We start from the raw sequence: 8983 nt of genomic DNA, 5'->3' as shown, positions 1-8983 counted from the left end.
ATGTGCTGCCTCTGCAGTTTATTCACTCACCTGCACAGACTAGCCACCAAGGGACCCTGGATACAATATGACTCTCTCACCTGCTCTGGCAGACAGAGCCCTCACAGGTGGCCACTTTTCCTCTAGGGTGCCCAAATTTCTGGGGTCTGAAACAGGGTCTGTCCCAGAAGTTAGGCTGCTTCTATCTGTCCCAAAGCTGTGTAGCTTCTGCGGTCCACACTCTCACCAGTGCAGGCTGGAGCCTAGGTGAACTGGAGCAAAGATGGCTCTCCTGCCTGCTCAGGCCTTGAGACTCCTCCCAGGTGGACACCCCTTCTCATGTGGGAAAGGTGCTGAATAACTGGAGCCATAAATGGGATCTTTCCCAGAAGTTGTGTCGCTTCTGCAGGCCGCCCTCTCCCCGACCACTCACCAGAGCAACGATGGCTCTCCTACCAGCTCAGGCCTTGAGACCCCTCCTGGGCGGACACCCCTCCTCAGGTGGGAAATGTGCTGGAGGTTTTTTGTTTTTTTTATGTGCTCCCCTCTATTTTAAACATTTAATCAAACTTCTGGTTTCCTTTAAAGTGAAACAAAAGGTCCTATTTTCAACTTCATGAAAAAATTCTCTATTTAAATCTCTACCCTATTTTTTGACTAGAGCATCTGGATTTTGCTATCTATACATTTTTGAATATTAATCTTCTTTGGATGTAGAATTGCTAAAATATCTGCTGAATAATGGTGTCCTTTATGACATCCCATTTATAAATTGATCTTAGTGCCTATGCTATCAATGTTCTGTTCAGAAAGTCTTGTCCTGTGTCCTGTGTCCAAAGCTATTCCCCACTTTTTTATTAGGTTTAGTTTAATCAGATTTTATGATACAGTCTTTGATACATATAGAGCAGAATTCTGTGCAATGTGATTAGTATGGATCTAGTTGCATTGTTACATACAGACATCCATTTGACCAGCACCATTTGTTGAAGATGCTATCTTTCTTTCAGGGTGCATTTCTGGCTTCTTTATCAAAAATCAAGTGTCTACAGGAGTACGGACTTATATCTGGGTCTTCAATTCAATTCCATAATGCAACATATCTATATATATGCCAATACAATATAGATTTTATACACAGTGTATCTAAACTTATGGGACACAATAAAAGTAGTTCTAAGAGAAAAGCACTAACTGCCAACATAAACAAACAAACAAACAACAACACAAAAACTGGAGCAATCTCATAGTAGCAACTTAATAGCATACCTGAAAGCTCTAGAACAACAAAATGTAATCAAATCTAAGAGGAGTAGACAAGGAGAAACAATCTAACTTAGAGCTGAAATCAATAAAAGAGAAACAAAAAGGATCAATGAAATGAGTTTGTTCTTTGAAAACACAATCAAGATAGACAAACCCTTATCCAAACTAACTAAAAGGCAGAGAAAGAATATCCAAATTAATGAAACCATTCTTCATAAACTTTGAAAGGACAATTCTCAACTTCATATAAACAAAACAAATAACCCAGGATACCTAAAATAATTCCAAACAATGCAAGAATAATACAAGAACAATACAAGAACAATACAAGAACAATACAAAAGCTGTACAGGTCTCATCTCATTATTCCTGCTATCAACTTTCTCGTGGTATAGTTTACTAAGAACAAGCCTAAACTTGATTTTTCCAATTCTTTTAACATGCCTTCCATCTATTTGTACTTGTGGACTGTGTCCTTTCTGACTGTTTTGTCTGTCTTATCTGTCTGTCCCTCTTACCTGCTTGTGTCATTTGTCTGTTGTCTTTATCTACTATTTGCCCCTAACATAAGATTTTGCTTGATACATGTAGATGTTGGTAATGAGCTTCAACTTGTTTACAACATTTATGAGATATTTGTTTTAATGAAGATTGCTTTAAACTTATTAGCTGTTTTCAGCAAATGAACACTGCACATACAGAGATACACATTATTTGGGATCAGGGCATGGACAAATAAATATTTTGAGATTGAAGCTCTGCAGTCATCTTAGGTTAGCTGTAACAGCTGATTATGTGTAGTATAGATGCTTATCTTGCTGTTTTAAAAGCAGGTTAAACTTAAACAAGTGAGTCTAGAGCAAAAGGGCAATTTGGCTACATATTTTTCAGTGATTCCAAGGCATATTATTAACTTGATTGCATGATCTTAAAAATGTTCCATCTGCATTAATGAAAGAATTATCTTCAGAAAAAATGTAGTGTGTAATTTAAAAACTAACCCATGCTTTCTCCAACAAGGTGCTGGCAACTGCAGTCTCACCCAGCCCCAACAGCTAGCTTCAAGTGGCCCTCTGGACCTGGTTTGCTAAACTGATCAAATCAGTTTTTCCTGAAAATGCCTAGAGATACTACTTGAGTTCCTCAGGCCATCCACCCCTGTGGTTGGTCTACAGAAGGCCAATAACTCTAGTGTCACTCAGCCCCCTCTAGCCCCATGAGAGAAAAACACTATAGACTTTGTATTTATACCAGCCAGATTTGTATCAGTAAATCTCCAACTCCAATATGCCCATGCAAAGAACACACAACTCAGTTAATATATTTTCAAGCTGCATGCCTAGATTGGGCAGATATGACACTACACTACTCTATTGCCAAGCTATGCAACTCCTATCTACTTGCAGCTCCTCCAGGCCATGTGGGTCTGCTCCATCTTCAACCTCTTCTTCCTTCATCTTCTTCTCCCTCTATCCTCTGTCTCATCTTCCTCTTCTTCCTTCCTCTCCCCCTTCTGTAAAACTTCCAGCCCTGCCTTTCCCTTCCACTGCCCAATCACAGTCTCTAACATGTCTGGTTAAACTGAGCAGCAGGTTTCACATGGAATCGCCTGAGTACTTGATCTGCTCCTCATAGGGGGGCAAGATTAGCATCAAACAGCACCAAGGCAACCCACAACAAAAACATCTATTGGGGTACAATTTACTTTAAGGAAAATCAAGATTGTTATGGCTATTCTTGGTTGCCAACTACATCTGGAATGAACTAAAATGAAAAGATCTGGACACACCTATTAGGACTGTTTCTTAATTAAGTAATTTGGAGTGGGGAGATGCACTTCTTATCAGGATCTTTGAGGTGGGAAGATAACTTTCAATTCAGATAATTTTGATGTAGGAAAACCCATCTTTAACCTGGACCATGCATTCTATTGGCTGTCTAAAGGGCATGGAAAAATGAAGCTTGCTCTCCCTTTGTCTGTTTGTACTTTCTTACACTAGACATTCCTTCACTAGCATTAGAACCTACTTCTTTTATTCAGGCATATACTGAAGACCAGCTGAGACATCTAGCCTCATGGACTGAACAACTACTGAATCCTTGGACCTTCCATTGGTAGACAACAATTGTTGAACTAGCTGGGCCACAGCCTATAAGCCACACTAACACATCCCTTGTATATATTCATATACCCCTATGCAAATACGCACACATATACTTCTTCCATACCCATGTTCCTTTAGAGAACCCTGGCTAATACAGAAACAAAAGCAAGAGTAAGGCTGGACATGCTAAAAATGATTTGGTCAAATTTGCTTTGGTAGGAAAAGGTAGTTCTGGACTCTTGGGAATTTAGTCCCCTAGAACTTTAAATTGAAATATCAATGGGAATAATGTGTTAAATAGATATAAAAGATTAAATTATGTCCAAATTTAGTATATATTTAAGTACTTTCCAAAGGTTAGAAATCAAAAATTAATTATGTGGGGGATTGATTTCAAGTAAGCAACATTGAAAACAACTGCTCACATATAACCATAGAAAAGAATGTAATATAAAAACAAACTTTTAAAAGTCTATAAGGGGTAGTTATATTGTAATAATTTATGGTGACCTAAATAAAGTATAGTAAGTTTCTATAATGTTCAAGGAGTTATATATTCTGTTTTAAATGCATTTATCTCCTTGGAGGAAATAAAAGGCAGTTCCATTTATACTACCATGAAAGATATTGTCGCTGAATAATTCTAAGGGTCCCAGATCACAAATTTGTGCTGAATTATGAAGATAACGGATGCCAGTGAAGGGTATTTAGAGATGCTAAGATAATAAAAACAGACTATTGGCAACTGCCCAGCTTCCCATAGTGATTATGTGTTCCCAAGCATCTGTATAACTGGGGATAAAGCCTCCGCTGCCTTGTTACCTGCATAAAAGAAAGGACAAGTACAAAATTAAATGTACATATAAATAGACAACATTTCTTGGTGAAATAGTTCTATTTCCTTTCCAAGTTACCCCTAAGTCTAAAATTCTTTAGTAGTTGTCACCTGAAAAATAAAGATATTTGTCTGATTTTAAATACCAAGAACAAATCAGATTAATAGTAAGAAATGCAAGCTCCTAAAAGTTTAGTGTTTTCTGGTTTTTGCTTTGTAGAGATAGGTTTGAATTCTCACAACAAAGATGAAGATAAATGACACTCCCAGAGAGGTGTTCTTGATATACTGCCCAAAGTGTTTGTTATAAAAATGATCATAGACATTATCTAACTAGTATTAATCTAGCCTTTTATTTAACAAAGAGACAAAATCTTCACATCCCTTAATCCCAAAGAATATGTCTAATTTCCTCATTAGTTTGCTTAAGAGCCAAATACAATTTTATGTTCCACAGACACAGAAAATACAAGTTAGCAAAATTTCAATTTTTCATAATATTAGATCTTGAGGCTGAGTCTAACAATGTATGCTTAAAATGTTTTAAATACAGATAAATGCTACAAAAGATACTGAAGGGCTCTATGATAGTCTTCTGTTCTAGAGAAAGTGACAGCATTAGGGTATTTAGGAAAGTGTTTCTGAGTCAGTCGAATCACTGGATGTACCTGTTGGGAAGTGCTAGTTTCTGCTGTGAGAAAATGGTATAGAGTAGTCAAATTGCTGGAGCCTGTGAAAGACTACCAAAAATTAGTCAAGGAGACAGGAAGCAGCCCAATCCAGTAAGATTAGGAAGCACCTATCTTTTATAAGGAACACAATGTATTATTTTAGGCACCTAGATGCTTTTAAATGTTAACATAATGTTACTAATATTCTTTTCAATGTTGATGTATTGTTCAAAATGTGCATTCCTATTTTTAAGCCTAATTCTTTCACCATAAGGTCTTTTGTTTTTAATTTCAATGTAAGACCTTCCTTAATGCCCAAGTTGTATTTTTGTTTAAAGTAACATCCTTAATATGCAAACTACTTCCTATAATTAGAATAACAAAATTAATTTAAAGTTAAATAGCTTCTTTGTAATGGAAGCTTATATGCTTTTAAAAAGAGAAGCCTCTAGCTGGGAAGGGGGGAACCTCTAGAAAGTCAAGTCCCAGAGACCTGGGATGTGAGAGGCTCCCAGGACTCAATGTGGGTGACCTTAGCCAAAACATCCAACAGTGGGGAGATGGAGCCTGAAAAGACTACCTCCAGTAGCTAGATAGGACTCCCAGTGATGGGATGGGGACAGCAACCCACCATCAAAATTTTCAATCCAAACTTGCTCCTGTCTAAAATAATGCAGGCATCAAAATGGAGCAGAGACTGAAGTATTGGATGACCTGTGACTGGCCCAACCTGGGATCCATCCCATGGGTGGGCACCAAACCCTGACACTATTACTGATGCTATGTTGTGGTTGCAGACAGGAGTCTAGTGTGTTTGTTTTCTGAGAGGCTTTACCAACAGCTGACTGAAACAGATGCAGATACTTATAGCCAACCATTTAACTGAAGTCAGAAACCCCTACGGAAGTGTTAGGGGACAGATTGAAGGGACTGAAGGGGATGGTAACCCATAGGAAGACCTACCATGTCAACTAACCTGGACTCCTGGGAGCTCTCAGAGACTAAACCACCAACCAGAGAGCATACATGGGCTGGTCCAAGGCTCCCAGCAGATATGTACCAGACAATTGGAATTGGTGCCCCAGGGAATGAGGATATTTGTTGCTGGGTTTTTCAACCCCAATAAGCCCATAAAAAAAACACACAATAAAGTTATTATAATTATAAGTTATATGCCTAGATTAGGACAATCAAACACTATACTAATTTATTCCCCACCTATATGACCCTTTGCCACTTGAGGTTTCTCCTACTCACATGGTTCTGGTCCATTGCTGTTTCTTCCTTCTCTTCCTTTGACCTCTCCTCTCTCCTTCCCCTATTGTTTTCCTCCTCCTCTCTACCTGGCCCCCCTCTTGATCCTCCAGTCCCACCTTCCCCATCCACTGCTCAAACACAGGCTCTAGTCTTTATTGAGCAGTTAAAATGGGGAGAAGATTCACATGAGATCACCTGAGTACATGATAGAGTGCTCATGGGGGGCAACTCCTATTGAGGAAGCAAAATTAACATCAGAATGCAAACAACACCATGGCAATCCATGTTTCCCCCTATCTGTCCAATAAAAGGGCTCTTTCTCTTATAGTAATAAACAATGTATAGTAGGAGCTATTTTTAAACAATTATTAAAATTATTAAGTATGAATTACACTTATTATGTCCTGTCCATTATACTTGGCAATCACCTATCCTAAAAAAAAAAAAAAAAAAAAAAAAGTTTATACAGAAAAATGATACATGAAACAATAAAAAAAAAAAAAAAAAAAAAAAGAGTTTAGAGAGGAAAGGTATCTGCCAGGGAGGGCTCTCACTGCCTAAGCTGGTGAGGGAGACATCTTTGCTCCGGGTCGCCCAGGCTCCAGTCCGCACTGGTGAGAGTGTGGATGGCAAAAGCGATACGGCTTCTGGGACAGACCCCATTTGGGGCTCCGGACACCCGGGCACCTTCCCTGCCAGAGGAGAGGGGGCCACACGGGAGGGATCTGTCTGCCAGAGCAGGTGAGAGAGCCATATTGTGTCCAGGGTCCCTTGGAGACTGGTCTTTACAGGTGAGTGTGCAAACTGCAGAGGCGACACATCTTCTGGGACAGGCCCTATTTCGGGCCTACATCTTCAACCAGGAGGCAGGTCTGAATGCCAGAACTCTGTACACCTTTCCTGCATGAGAAGAACTTGCCTGTGGAGAGTACTCTGACCACTGAGACTCAGGAGAGAGCTGGACTCCCAGGACTGCTGACAGAGGCTAACAGAATCACAGGAGGAACAAGCTCCAACCAGAGACAACTATAACAATTAACTCCAGAGATCACCAAATGGCGAAAGGCAAACGTAAGAATCTTACTAACAGAAACCAAGACCACTCACCATCATCAGAACCCAGCACTCCAACTTCAGCCAATCCTGGATACCCAACATGCCCGAAATGCAAGACTCGGATTTAAAGACATGTCTCAGGATGGTAGTAGAAGATTTAAGAAGGACATTAATAACTCACTTAAAGAAATACAAGAGAACACTACTAAACAGGTAGAAAGCCATAAAGAACAACAGGAAAACACTGNTAAACAANTAGAAGTCCTTAAAGAGGAAACACAAAAATCCCTTAAAGAATTACAGGTAAACACAGCCAAAAAGGTGATGGAATTGAACAAAACCATCCAAGACCTAAAAAAGGATGTGGAAACAAAAAACAAAAACAAAAACAAAAAAAACACCAAACAAACAAACAAAAAACAACAACAACAACAACAAAAAAAAAAAAACATGGTGAAACAACTCTGATATAGAAACCCTAGGAAAGAAATTAGGAAACATAGATGCCAGAACCAGCAACAGAATACAAGAGATGGAAGAAAGAATCTCAGGGGCAGGAGTTCCACAGAGAAGATGGGCACAACAATAAAAGAAAATGCAAATTGCAAAAAGATCCTAACTCAAAACATCCAGGAAACCCAGGACACAATGAGAAGACTAAACATATGGATAATAGGAGTAGATGACAATAAAGATTTTCAACTTAAAGGTCCAGAAAATATCTTCAACAAAATTATAGAAGAAAACTTCCCAAACCTAAAGAAAGAGATGCCCATGAACATACAAGAAGCCTACAGAAGTTCAAATAGACTGGACCAGAAAAGAAATTCCTCCTGACACATAATAATCAGAACAACAAATGCACTAAATGAAGATAGAATATTAAAAGCAGTTAAGGGAAAAGAGTCAAGTAACATATAAAGGCAGACATATTAGAATTACACCAGACTTCTCACCAGAGACTAAGAAAGCCAGAAGATACTGGACAGATGTTATGGAGACCCTAAGAGAACACAAATGCCAGCCCTGGCTATTATACCCAGAAAAACTCTCAATTACCATAGATGGAGAAACCAAACTATTCCATGATAAAACCAAATTCGCAAAATATCTATCCATGAATCCAGCCCTTCAAAGGATAATAAAGGGAAAACATCAACACAAGGACAGAAACTACATCCTAGAAAAAGCAACAAAGTAATCCTTCAACAAACCTAAAAGAAGACAGCCGCAAGAACAAAATCCCAACTATAACAACAAAAATAACAGGAAGCAATTACTTTTCTTTAATTTCTCTTAACATCAATGGACTCAATTACCCACTAAAAAGACATAGACTAATAGACTGGCTACACAAAGAGGACACAACATTTTGCTGCTTACAGGAAACCCATCTCAGGAAGAAAGACAGACACTATCTCAGAGTGAAAGGCTGGAAAACAATTTTCCAAGCAAAAGGTCCAAAGAAACAAGCTAGAGTAGCCATACTAGTATCAAATAAAATTGACTTCAAACCAAAGTTATCAAAAAAGACAAGGAGAGACACTTTATACTCATCAAAGGTAAATTCTACCAAGAAGAACTCTNAATTCTGAATATTTATGTTCCAAATACAAGAGCAGCCACATTCATTAAAGAAACTTCAGTAAAGCTCAAAGCACACATTGCAACTCAGACAGTAAGAGTGGGAGACCTCAACACCCCACTCTCACCAATGGGCAGATCCTGGAAACAGAAACTAAACAGAGACACATGGACACTAACAGAAGTTATGAAACAAATGGAGTTAATAGATATCTACAGAACATTTTATC

Source organism: Mus pahari, chromosome 3 (assembly GCF_900095145.1).
Source record: "Mus pahari chromosome 3, PAHARI_EIJ_v1.1, whole genome shotgun sequence".
Classification (NCBI taxonomy): domain Eukaryota; kingdom Metazoa; phylum Chordata; class Mammalia; order Rodentia; family Muridae; genus Mus; species Mus pahari.
This window is presented reverse-complemented; position numbering follows the sequence as displayed.